This window comes from Arvicanthis niloticus, chromosome 10 (genome assembly GCF_011762505.2).
Source record: "Arvicanthis niloticus isolate mArvNil1 chromosome 10, mArvNil1.pat.X, whole genome shotgun sequence".
Taxonomy (NCBI): Eukaryota; Metazoa; Chordata; class Mammalia; order Rodentia; family Muridae; genus Arvicanthis; species Arvicanthis niloticus.
In genome coordinates, this window is record NC_047667.1 from 20,884,967 (window position 1) to 20,898,763 (window position 13,797).

The window sequence follows — 13,797 nt, forward strand, 5'->3', positions numbered from 1 at the left end:
TCAACCAGGGGCAGCACAGGACACAGGGACCTGGTTTACACCATGACACCACTGGTCAAGATGCTGGGTCTCAGTATTCAGGCAGAACAGCTAAGAGACAGCAGGAGGTTTCCAAGAAGGTTAGATTCTAAAACCCTTAATGTGAAAGTCACCAACTGCCAATCAACAGCTGACCATTTGTGCTGGGAAATGCGGATGCATAGTGGGGGCCGGGGGGAGGGCAGAGACGACATGACTAAGGTGAGACAGGGTTTTGCTATCCCTGAGTCATCTGACAAGCTGTCAGGAAAGAATGACAAGACTCTTGTGAAATGGATCTAGACTCCTAGGAACACAGCCCAGGGATCTGCATGCTTATTTTTAAATCTTCTAGATGGTTCTCAAGTGGAACAAAGTTGAAGAAAACTAATTGTTCTAATGAAGATTAATCTGAATGAAGAAACAGGATGAAGGCAGCAAGGCATGGGATCCCAGGTTTGGAAAGAGAAGGGCTGAGTGCAGGATGTTCTGAGCCCCTGATGCTGACGGTAGCCAAGAAAAAAAAACCCAGATTCCTTCACTCTGAGCAGTTTCAAAAGCAAGCTTTCCACAGCTCAGTGGTCTCTCCTGGAGCAGGGCACTCTGTTATGAGAGAACTCTCAGAAACAGAGACATCTGTGTCTTTCCACAGTGTCAGAATTTGCTGAATGATAATAAATTCACATGATGTCCATTTCCTTGGCTTTAATTTACCAATACTCTTAACCTGGCTTAGTATTTACAGCTCCTGAAACCTCAAGTTCTTTTATTCCAACCTTAATGACTTAAAGCAGCTCTCAGATGATATGCTACAGTTCACACTGGGTTCACACACGGCTTATCGTCTGGTTCAAATACGGTTAAAGCACCACAGGTCTGAAGTGGTCTTGCTGAAGGCAGGACAGAGGGCTGAACAGGAGCAGAGGGGTCACTGCAGTGGTGGCACACAGCCCAGCCTCAGAGCCCTGCAGGGGCACACGGCAAAGTGCTAGGTTGCTTTAGGGCAACCACGTCCAAACTAATGGCAGTTTCGGATGACTTAAGTGGACCTTATCAAGCAAGACTATCTATTGTGTGTGGCTGAAGCTCCAGAGCTGGATGCGGGGGTTTGCTACCTGTCAGTCATTGGGATCATATGGATCCCACCAGAGGGTCTGATGGCCAGCAGGCAGGTACTGTTGCACTATGGTTAGATACCCCTCCTTTTCTGTGATCCAAGCAAGGAGTTGCACCGTGTTGGTTGGTGTGTCCCGTGTACCTACGTGATGGCCTCAGCCTAGCTTCCTGGCATGGCTGTGATGCATCCATGTACTCATGGGCTCCTGACTTAACTTGATAACTTGTCAGGTGGGACTATTTTCTTTAAGTAAATACATTATTATCAGTCTGGGCCTTGTGACCTATGAAGGACTGATAGTGGCTGTTTACTTGGCATAAACAAAATCTGAAGTCATTCTGCCTTGACATAAGCACTCAGAACGGAGCAAACAACTGTTTTATAAAATGAAGTCATGCAGGGCAGGGCCCAGCCTGAAACCTTAGCTTATTGTAGGGTGGCTCGCAGCAGCACCCAGCCTAATGGCCAGATTCTCTCCCACCCGCCCACCACTCAAGTTCTGATGGGAGTAACCCACTCTTTCCATCAGGGATGTACTGAAACCGATATTCTGGGCCTCTCAAGCCATTTCTCATCTTCTGCCAGCAACTAAAAGGTCTAGGAGAGGCTATGCCCCTCAGCCTAGGCAGGATGCGTATAGTCCAAACCCAGAAAATAGTGTCCCCTAGAGACTGGAAAGGGGGACAGGAGGTTGGGAGGGCAGAGGGGGCAGAAGAGGGCAGTAGAGACTGGGAAGGCATTGGGAATGGGAGAGGGGAGAGGAGTGGGCAGAACAGAAAGAGGGAGGAGGGGGAGGCCAGGAGAGGCGGCTTACCACAGAGAAACCTGGGTGTGTGTGGAGAAGATAGTTCTTGCGTAGGCCTTCTTGAGTAATAGTCAATAATGATGATGGCGATGGTGTGGTTTCTTGAATTGACCCGCCCTCCCCTCTCCCCTTTCCAAGCCTTGTTATTTAGAGTAGGGAGGTTTTCTAGTAGCTTCCTTTGGGTCTTCCAATACATTCACTTCTGCATTTTCATACTTAGTCGCTTACTACTCCAAAGTGACCACGCTGTGATTGTCACCTCCACAGCACCAGGGCGTGAAGCCTTTGGTACTCCCAGAGTTTGAGTCTGAGGGGGAATTAAAATCTGTGACATCTCTTAAAGGAACTTGTGCCCCCTGAGAGTAGTGAACTGAGCCTTGGGACCTGTGGGGACTGTTCACAGTCCCTCTTCAGAGGGGATGTCTGTGGAATCTCTCAGGGCCTATAGCCTGCTAGGAGATAAAGACCGGAGTCAATACCTGCAGAGGAACACCGTGAGGGAGGCCTCCAATTACAGGATTATCAGTTATCCAGTGTAAATGGCTGCTTATCAGATCCCCATGCTTCTGTCAGAGAGGCAAGAGAGTTCAAGCCCTAAGTACTTGGAATTAGAAGAATCCTGGGGTGGGGGTGGGAGTGCCCCAAGAGGAGTTTTACCAGCAGAAAGTGAAAGCTGGGCACTGAAAAAGTGGCCCACCTCACAGATATCTCTATACCTATACCTAGCTGGCCTTGAGTGGATCAAGGACAAGCCAGTGGGCACACAGACACTGGCCACAGCCTTTCCTTATTTAATGGAGAGTATACTGGGGGATATATTGTTAGGTGGTTAAGAATAATGTCTGTGTTAGAGGTGGTGGAGTAGTTGTATGAGGCCCTGGGTTCCATCCTTAATAACCAATAAATAAATAAATAAATAAAACCCTCTTACTTATTAAAGAATGGAACAAAGAAAAATGACTTCACATAGCAAATTTTTTTTCTTAGAGACAGATGCCTATGCTAAGGGAAAACCTTTGCCAAAACACACATTGTAAGATTTTACTTGTGTAAATGAAATTACAGAACAGCTGAACTAGAATCAGAGAGAAAAAAAAAATCTCAGAACAGCTGTGATGTAAGATTGGGATATGGAATTTATCAGAACCGGGCTCCCAGGGAACTTCACCCTCATATTCTGTGTGGGTGGTTAGGCGCCTGAGTTAGCCAAGGGTAGGTGTGCAACAGAATTGGGTATCTATGGTCCTGCACAGCAGAATGATATATTTCATTATGAATGAAATTTACCTCGAAATAGCTGCAAAAGCTGCTGACCTCTATGGGTCAGTGATCCAGTGCTGAAGTGCCTAGACAGAGATGAGTGGCTGTACATTGCTTTAAAATCCATCCAGACATGAGGGCTGGTGGGCAGCCAGGGTGTGGGCAGTGGGGAGGCATGTCTAAGAGATACAGAATTGAGGCAAGATTCCAGATGATGGGCCCATAGCCCTGGCTGCAGAAGTCTGGCAAGTTTTCTGTCTGTCTTTTCTCCTAATAACATGTGAAGAGGAAAGAACAACTTACTTCCTAAGATCATCTCAACCCACAGGACTCTGAGGGTCCCTGCAAAGTGGGCAGGGGCGTGCTACCATCCTCTGGCTCTGAGGGCACCATTGTGTCTGTCCCTGCCTCATCAGCCCTCCAGCAGCTCCCAGCCAGACAAGCCTTGCTCCCCTCCAGGTCAGGGTGTCTGCATTGTTATCCTTTGTTCTCCTGCCTAAGCTGCAAGGTTTGGAGACCAGTGACTTCATCCCTCATTCATCCACTCGGAAAGTCCCTTGATTTCACTCCTACCCCCACTCCCAGAAAGAAAAGCAGCTCTCTCACACTTTTAGAAACTATCACACATCCTTCTGAAGATCCGCACTGTCTAATATGGTCTGATATCCCCAGCCTGAGAAGCATCTCTCATAAATCCTACATGCTGGTTTTCTACAGATGTCAATGGGATCTGGGGCCTATGGTTATTAGCACATACATGTATTTGTGTCCATGCACTGGGCTGTGTCTAAGCAATCAGTGGGGCAGAAAAATTAGGGGCCCTGGGATCAACCAAGCTTTCTTCCTTAACAGTCCTTTGCTCTGCACTCCACCCAGTCACCTGGCATGGCCAGGCCACTGTAGGTAAAAGAGCATGTGTTCAGTCAACCAGTCTGCTTGGGTTGAGAACTTTTCTCTTATATTTTTGGTTGTGAGCCTAGCCTTTAACGGCTGAGCCATCTCTCCAGCCTGAGAACTTTTCTCAAAGGATGTATCCTTACCAAGTGGTTCTATCTGCAGATGGCCCTCTAGGCACAAAGATAACTGAGACTTTTTCTTAGGGCCAGCCTCATGGTTCACATTTTCTAAAAGTAAGTCAAACGTATTGCTGTCCAGCCTGACAGTACACAGAACTCCAAGCCTGAGCATTCTCTGCTGTGGCTGACAGACCCTATTTACACAGAAGAAATGGAGGGGAGAGCCCATTCCACATCACCGGGCCATGGCACAGCTGGATGAGACCACTGACAGAAGCTCTCTGCAATCTCCTAAGGCTTCACAGCTGCAAGGTGCTTACTCCCAAACCCAGGGGCATTACTGAAGCACTGGGATCTTTGCTGTTTGTTTGGTTTTAGTTTTCTTGAGACAAAATTTTCACTATGTAGCACTGTCTGGCCAGGAACTCACTATGTAGCCCAGGCTGGCCTTGAATCATTAAGGTGCACCTGCCTCTGCCTCCCAAGTGCTGAGATCAAAGGTGTGTGCCACCACACACAGCTGGCTGTTTTTCTCTTTGTTTGAGATGCTATCTCATGTAACCCGGGCTAGCATCAGACTCACATAACCACGAGCATCTGATCCTCCAGCCTCAGCCTTCAGCACACTGAGATTACAGGCATGTGTCACAACACCTGGCCAAAGCACTGTTTGTTTTCAGTCGCTGTGAGTGACACCACCTCTGCCCATCACCTGCTCACTATTTCCAGGAAGAGAATAAGAGTGACCTCAAGGCCTCCAAGTTCTTTCCTAATCGCAAGGACCCTCAGTGCTTGTCCTGGAGACAAACCAGGCCAACAGGAGAGCTGAGCCTTCTGCCAGTCATACTCGTCCTACGTCTAAGAAGCAGTAAGGCAGAAGAAGTCTTGAGAAAGTGATACACAGAGCTGGGAACCCCAGCTCATCTTGACTAAGATCAGAGTCTGCTATGTCCAAACGTCAGAGATCTGGAGGGGAACGCAGTTGTCTGAGAAGAGACCCACTATGGCCAATCCCCACTTCCTCCCCCCTCCATCCTCCCCCCTCTCCAGCCCTACTTAAGTTCTATCCAGCCAGTGAAAGAGCTATTGAGTTCCAAGAAGCAGTGGGACCCACTTCTTGGGTCTAAGTGAGATTTGCACGTTAGAAACCCAGTTCCCACCATGAAGGGAACTTCATTGGTGTGGATTATAATACAGGAACAAACTTTCCAACACACTCCAAGAGAGTAAATCAAGGCTGGCAACGACCTTGGCTTCATGAGGTCATTTTAGGCCCAGATTACATCCCATTTGGCAGACCACTGAAGGCAGGCATGATGGAGCCAGAAGTTAGGGAGAGACCATGGAAGAAGCAACACCCACAACTTAAGCCCAGACACAGAAGTGGCTTGTCATTTCCTCTGGTGGGGACACTGTCATGTAGGGACAGGAAGTTGGGCCTGACATGTTACTTCTGATGATAACAGCTGGTGGTCTACACCATAGAACCCACCATCCAAGCTTCTGTTGCATATGCTGTGGTTCCTGGCCATTGCTTCCCTGAGACATCTGTCCCTCGAGAGTTCCACAGCATGGCAGAAAGGCAGAATTCCCCAAATGGCCTTGCTCTGTTGTTCATAAACAAAAATACTGCAAGAATACATTTTGGGTTGGAGAAGGTTGGAGTCTAGCTTAGTGGTAGACACATCTTGGGTTCAACCCCAGCCAAAACAAAACAAAATTGAAGGAGAAAGACTGTGGATACCCTCAAACCAAAACCCAGAACTCCAGCCCTAAGTGCAAAGGAGATAGACTGGCAAGAAGATGAGGTCCCTCCCAGTCAAGGGATGTGCCCATGTTCCTCTTTGGAACCCTTGGCCCTCCACATTGGGTAGCTGAATTAGTCGTACTTCCTCTAATTGCTCTGAGATAGGACCCACTTTGGCCACAGTTGATGAAATTGGTAGACATTAAAGCTTGCAACCAGAATGTCCCCAGAGCTCATATGACAAAGACCTATTCCACTGCTGATAGTAAACGCTATTACAATACTGATTCTCCACCTGCAGGTTGCAACCCCTGTGGGATTGTATGTCTTATATTTGTGATTCATAATTATAGCAGAATTACAGTTACAAAGTAGCAACAAAATAATGTTAAGGTTGGGGGTCACCACAACATGAGGAACTGTATTAAAGTGTCTCAGTGTTAGGAAGGTTGAGAACCATTGTATTAGAAAATGGTAGTAACTGCTTGGGTGCAGCTTGCTTGAAAGAATATAGTCACTGGGGGATCCCCCTTTTTCTTCTCTTTGCTTCCTGGTGACTTTGTTGTTCCATTCAGTGCCTGCCAGGAGGTTCTGCTACACACAGCCCCAAAGACAACGGAGACAGCTGCCATGCACTGAAACCTTTGGAACCGTGAGCTAAAAATAAATGTCGCCTCCTTTCAGCTGCTTCTCCTGATATCTTATCGGGGCCACAGAAGGCTGACTAACATGGCAAAGCACCACACCAACATGCTTAGTACATTTGGTCCAAGGAGGAACAAAGGAACTCATGGGCAACTCCTACATGCAAGGGGTGAAGGGATGAACCCGAGGAGCGGTCTGATGGCACCTGGACAAGTGTCAGCTGAAGTCACCACCTAGGGAGAGAGGGTAGGCCAGCCAGAGCAAGCACACAGGCATTGAGGAGATATGGCTGAGCCATCTTAGAAAACAGGGAGGGAAAAACATTCCCTGATGACTGGAGAGAGGAATTCACACAAAGGGCAGTGTCCGTGAGTGGGGCCATCTTGGGTGGAGGAAGTGATTACAGCCGTGTGCTTTTCGGGAATGACCATGTTTAATCTTCCCTACATTCCTCTGAGGTAGGCGTTTTTGCTAACCACATTGTGAAGATGAGGAAACAGCTCAGAAATTCTCAGTAACTTACTTAAGCTGAGTGAGGTGGTACATACCTGGAATCTAATCCAGCACTCAAGAGACTGAGGCAGGAGAGCTGTGAGTTTCAGGCTAGTCTGGGCTACATTGAAAGGCTCTGTCTAAAAAACATTAGCAACAAAAATCCCATGGCTCATTCTTGGGGAAATGCAGAGCCAACCTTTTTTGGTGCTCTGGTGTCAAGGTCTGATAAGCTCAGCTCCCTGCCAAGGACAGAGGTGGCCTCACGTGTTCCTAGGAGATGCGCTCCTGCCCTTGGCAAAAGCCCCAAACTTGTCACATCCCAGTCTGACATAAGTTCTGGCTGCTTCTCAGCTCCTTGCTCGGTGGAGTAGTTCAGATCCTGCCCACAAACTTGGCAACCTGCCTGCAACCTGAAGATGTCTATGACTGGAATCACAGCCAACCAATGTACCAGCAGGATGAGACAAGCTAAATGCTGTGAGCAGTGCTGGCTGGAGCCTGGTCCCAAAGGAATGGTGTGAACTGGCTCCAGCTCACAGGAGAGGACCCCTCCAAGAGGACTCCTACAGCTGATCCCTCTGGCCTGTCCCTATACTCTGGAGGTGGAGATAAATATGAAGCTTTGGACCCCACAAGACACAACCAACCTTTGTCTCACCTACCCAGGGCCTATGTGCTGGTCAAGAGGACCCAGAGAGGCAGGCACCTTTCCCGAAACCACCTCATTAGGGAGTTCCACACATGACCCCTGGCTCCCAGAAATCGAGTGGAGTTGAGGCTGGTCAGGGAGAGTCAGACAGTCTGAGGAACCCTGAGTTTGCCCCAGCCTCCTCAGAATGGACTGGTCCTCCTCAAGGGCTAGAGACTTTGCTGCCTCCACCTTAGCTTTTGTAAATAGTTTTAGGAAAAATTCTGAAGAGAGAGGGAGCAGGAATCTGAGTCCTCAATGCCCTGACCTCAGAGGTAAATAAACCAGAACAACAGCAACGTGATGGTCACCTTCATGGGGATGTGGCAGAGCTGACAAATTTGTGTCCCTTAAGCACAGTCCCCATGGGAAGCTCAGAGTAGGTGAGTGACTTGGTTGTGGTGAGGACACAGGTGCAAGATTTCTCACAAAGGCACCCTCACAGTGGGTGAGCAGCACCCTAAAGAGTCTGGTGTCCTCCAGGCTATAGAGAGAGCACTGTTCATCTAGATGTCTAGAAAATCATTCCAACCAAGAAAGAAGGTGGCCAGTCTGACCAAGAATTGGAAAGACCACAGGTCACTAAGAAACATGTAAAGGGAAGGTAGGGTTCAAAGGAGAAAGGTGGCCTGTGTGTCCTCTGTCCCCATCCTTTGTAAAGGTGTTCTCATTAAGTCCCCATGCACCACACACTCATACACAGACACACAGACACACACAGACACACAGACACACAGACACACAGACACACAGACACACACACACCCTGTCCACTTGGCACTTTCCAAAATAAGAGAAGGGAGAAGGACCAGGGCCAGGATACCAGTGTAGGGGTTCTTATGCTGCCCATGTGGTTTTGTCCAGCTGCGGCAGCTTGGGGGAATCCCCCAGGAAGCTGCTTGACACATGGCTGCAAATCTGGACAGTTATAAGGCAGGGCAAGCAGAAGCTTCATGCTCCTGGCTTCATGGGACCATCCAGTATACAGAATAAAGGGGTCACCTGGCTGGGGTGTGACTCTGGAGCAGAGTGCTGAGGGATAGCAAGAGGTGGAGAAGATGTGCTGGGAGCTCAGAGCAGGGATTTGCACTCAGAGAAAAGAAATTTGTTTTACCACAGCACCTCCTTCAGCCATGAGTCCCCTTTCACAGATGGACAAATGGGACTTCAAGTAGGCTAACGCTGCTCCCCAGGTCACGTGACTAGTAAGCCCCAGAGTCAGGACAGCATCCTAAAGTCAGCCTGCTGCTTCATAGGGCCTGTCCTCAAGAAGCTATGGGAGACCACACAACTTGGAAAGGCCACCATTCCCCTTTGACAAAGGTCTGTGGTTAGCATCACTAGGACCCTGGGAGGATGCTGGATAGTAAGCACCTACTGTGTTTACATTCTTTCCTAGAGTGTGCAGACTGAGAAAGGAAAGACAGACAGACATACACAGTCTTCTCCCAACTGACCCCAAACCACAAACACTTTTTTCCCATCTAATACCCACACTGCCCAAGCCAGATGCGGAGATAGGATACAGCCCTGGAACCCAAAACAACCAATTTTATGTTTCTTCAACTATTTCAATTTTCCCTGAACTGGAGGTTTAGGCTCCCTATCCCCTACCCATTAAAGCATCCCCTATCCCTAGTTACTAAGGTATAGGGCCCCAGAGTCAGAATTGCAGCCAGGAGGCCTTTCCATTACGATCAACAGCGTAGAACTTGTCCCCACTAGACCTGTCCTCGGGACTGGTTTCAGCATTTCCAAGCTAGCTTAAGCTGCCTTGACCACTCCCATCTATGCCATCAATTTCCGGTTCTGAACAGGGTTACTCCCTCTTTCCCTTCATTTTATTTATTTATTTATTTATTTATTTATTTATTTATTTATTTAGCATGTATGTACACACACACACACACGTCAGTGGAAGGCTGTTCTTTCATTTCACCATGTGGGTCCCAGGGATCGTCTTCAGGTCTTCAGGCTTGGCCACAAGCTCCTTTACCTGCTGTGCTCTCACACCAGGCCTCCTTCTAGAAGCTGCATAACTGTCCCAGTTAGAGCCTCAGCCCCCAAGTTTCCAAGCCCAGCAGATATGCTTCCCTCCCAGAAGTCAGTGTGGAGACCCTGGGTATCACCCTGGGAGAGCAAAATGGACTGAGTGGTGTGGAACATGAGAGGTGAGAGGAAGTTTTGTGGGAGAAGAGCTGGGCCTGTGCTCCAAGAGAGATGAGACTCTGTGGGCCACCAATCAAGCTGCCTTCTCTCTCTCTCTCCTGATGACCTCAGGAAGGCTGCTGGCCTTCTCTGTGGACTTGCATTTCTTGTCTATAAAATGAGGGAGCTGCATTACACAAACCCTGAGGCCTCTCCTCATCTCCCTCTACATGGCTCTATGGACAGGTTTGTACCCACCCCCTTTGGGTGACAGACCCTAGGGACTGTAGCCTATTCTGATCTCACTCTCTAGTCAGGTCCTGACCAGATCATCCCACCTCAAAGGCCACTTTAAGCTCCCTCCTGGCCTGTCCCCAGCACTGTCATGTATGTTCTCCAAGCCTCTTCTGTCTGCTCCTGTCAGGGTCTTGACCTCTTAGGACTGGTTCTTGCTGGTCTCGGATCCCACACGTCTATCAATGTGCCAGGCATCAGGTATTAGCTCAGGTTCCCTGTGTGGGAAGACTGGGCTGCACACTCCCTTCCTCTACATTCTGACTAGACCTCGATGCCCCAGCTGGGGTGCTAAGCCCCTAGGGAGAGAGGTGAAGAGTTGACCTCCTGTGGGAAGCGCTACACCCCACCAGCTCCTATGTGCTCCTGGAGTTGGCAGTCTTAGGCCCAGATCAGATCCTGGATTTCAGTGCAAGACTTCTGTCTTTGGCCTTGAGGTGTTTGTTTAAGTCACTGGGCCACTCTGCCCAAAACATGATCCTGCCCACACCCTTGGCACAAGCTTCACACAGGCACTCATGCAAGAAGCCACAATGCCAGAGGTCCAAGGATGGACAATCAGTGTGAGGGGATGTAGTGTCTGTCTTACAGGTCTAGCTTCAGCTTACTCATCTGAAAAATCATTGGTCCTTAGCAGGAACAGCTCAAAGATGAGGTGTGGCAGGAAGGTACTTAGTGAACACTGTGGCTGTATCTGCATAACTCAGAAAATCCCCAGACCTGTTTGATGTGAGCATAGTATGTGTGCAAGAGCTGTGTGTGTATGTGTGTGTGTGTGTGTGTGTGTGTGTTCGTGTGCGTGCACGCACACATGTGCAATGTGCAATGCAGTGTGATATGTTTAAGAAAAAATGGGGACATTGAGGAAGCTTGGGGTCAGTAAGGCACCCAAAGACAGACCCTCAGATTGACTCAGAAATCACAGTGGACTGGAAACAATCTGAAAAGCTCTCTATAAATAGTTCTTCCAGGAGCATCACCATCCAACTTCCTGGAAGTGACCCACTGGGGATTATAGCTCAGCTTTCCGCTCCATTTTGTCCAAGAGGTTTAGCAGACTGGATATTTTTATAACAGGAATTTTGTCTTAATTATCTTGGTATTCAAAAGACAAGTCCTTAGCACCAGAGAAGGGGGAAGGAAGGAAGGAAGGAAGGAAGGAAGGAAGGAAGGAACAAACGAACAAACCAGTACAAATTCTAGCCCTAAGATGGGAATAAAACAGGAGCTTTCATCATGAAAACAGATGCTGAGCTAAGGAAACCCAAGGCTGAGGCATTCTTGGTGACTGTTTTTGCTGCCTTCTCTTCCAAAGACTTTGTCTCCATTTCTTGTTCTTGGTGGTTCTAGTTCAGCTCCGTGTCTGTTTCTCTGTATTTTTATCTCTGCTCAACCCTGAGTATCCCATAGCTTATTCCATCTGATATGTTCCAGGGACACTCTTTCAGCTCTCGGGGCAGCTTGCCCTCTGGTACCACCTCTGACTCCCCACTTTTGATCCAGATTCCTCCACCTATGACACAACTTCATAGGAGTCTCTGAGTTCAGTTGTTCTGTCCAATTAGGTAAAGCCTCCCTGCTCAGAATTTTTCTGAAACTGTGGAAAGTTAAAGAGCTGAGGAGCTCCCAGGTCATTCTGGATCTGCATGCAGATCACTTTAGGACTTGGTCAAAAGCCTGGCTGGTTGTATTAAAAAGGTGGGTGTGGCTTTGCACATAATCCCCCGATTCTACAGGTTCAAAGGTTAAACACATCAGGTAGAGTGGGATAGCCAAATTCACTTCCGAACTCTTTCATGAAGATCTTGGTGGGCTTGGATAAGTTAGTTCAGTTTAGTCAGGCTCCATTTACTTGTTCAAACATGAGAGTAGCAAGTGTGTACCACACAGTTGGCTCTAAAATTAAATCAGATAACCTGTATGAAAGTTGAACGGTACTATAGTAAGCCAGGCCAGGCACAGAGGGAGCTAGCTCAGATAAGAAAGCTCATACTAGACCGGTTGGTAGCCCAGAATATCCATAGGTCATTTAAAAGAGAAGAGACACTTGCAGAGATAACCCTGGTTGCCCCAGTCAACTGGTCAGGACACTCTCTGCCCAAAAGAAGGACAGCCAAAAATTCCCTGACAGGCTTGACGGCTCAACAAAGAGACCACTGTTTGATCTGGATGGCCACTGTCATTTGGTTATTAAAGGAGCCCGGTGACTCATCTGCTTTCTAGGAATTTCCTGGCCAAAATGCAGGTCAGGCCACACTGCCCACTGCACTAGACTGCGCTGGATGTTAACGGACAAATCCCTGTTCTTAGGTTTTGATTTGTTCAAAGATTCCCTCCCATTGTCACTCACCCATTTCACAGACTCACAGTGAAGTCTTAACGAGTCCCAGAAAGTGGGGTAGGTGGTCAGAATGCAAAAGTAAACAAGTCAGGATCTGCCCACTGACATCTTTAATATGGTAAACCAGTTTGGAAGACTGACTACCCAGCCCATCACACCCACTGGCTGTGCTCCATATTATAGCACTGAGGCAGGAAATACTGCAGGAAAGGAAACATGCCGTCTATGCGGGAGCATAGGGAAGGGCTCCTAGACACAGTGTTCACCCACACGCCCTCCCCCCACCAGAGTGGCAGGCATACTTGGGTCCCTTGCATCCTGGCTACACCTTGACACCTTGAGTGACCTTGGGTGTTTCCTTAGTCCCCACAAGCAATGCATCCACAAAGTATCCCTTGGGCTGGGCTTGCAGACAATTCATGCTTTCGTTTATTCAACAGATATTTGTTGAGTCCCTACTATGTGCCTTCATTTCACCTTCCCAGAGGCACTTCCAACACTGCTTTGCTGAAATACCCCTATATTGACTCCTATCAAACCTCAGAGCTTCTGTTTTATCTTAGAGAGATGGAAGGACAACTCAGGACTAGGACAGTCTAGCACAAGATGTCTTGGGGGAAAAAAAGCCGCCTGGAATCAGGGAGGGACTCCCACTTGGTGGATTTCCACACAGCTTTCAAAGGTTTCCCATTGCATCTGTGTCCATGGGACCCACAGCCCTGCCCCTAAAGGCTTCTGGGAGCCTAAGCACTGCCCTTGGCTCTGCTACCTTGGCTCCTGGAAGGGATGGTATAGAGAGTTGCTGGCTTCCAGAACATCATTTCTAAATTTGCTGTCGGTCCAGCTTCTTAAGCTTCTTTACGATGGTGTTTCTGAGCCTCGTGGTGTCTCTGATGGTTCTGAGCATACTGTATTCACCGCACAGAGATGGATTTCACGATGATTTAAGGTCGGGGACAGAGCTGGAAACCAAGACTCCACCTCGGCTCCAAGTACTTCAAGGCCCTCAGGGCCTCCAGGCACCATTCATGCCCTTTCCCAGCGTGCTCAGAGGTCCACTGTCCCCCACCTCTAGATCCCCAACCTTCAAAGCAAGAGCCACAGAGCCCAACCCCTCAGGTAGCTTCAATGGTGTCCATTGTCCAAGAGGCTGTGTGGCTTGACCCCCAGCCCCATAAGTAGCAGGACAGCAGGCTCAGAGAGGAATCTGCCTGCTTCCCCTC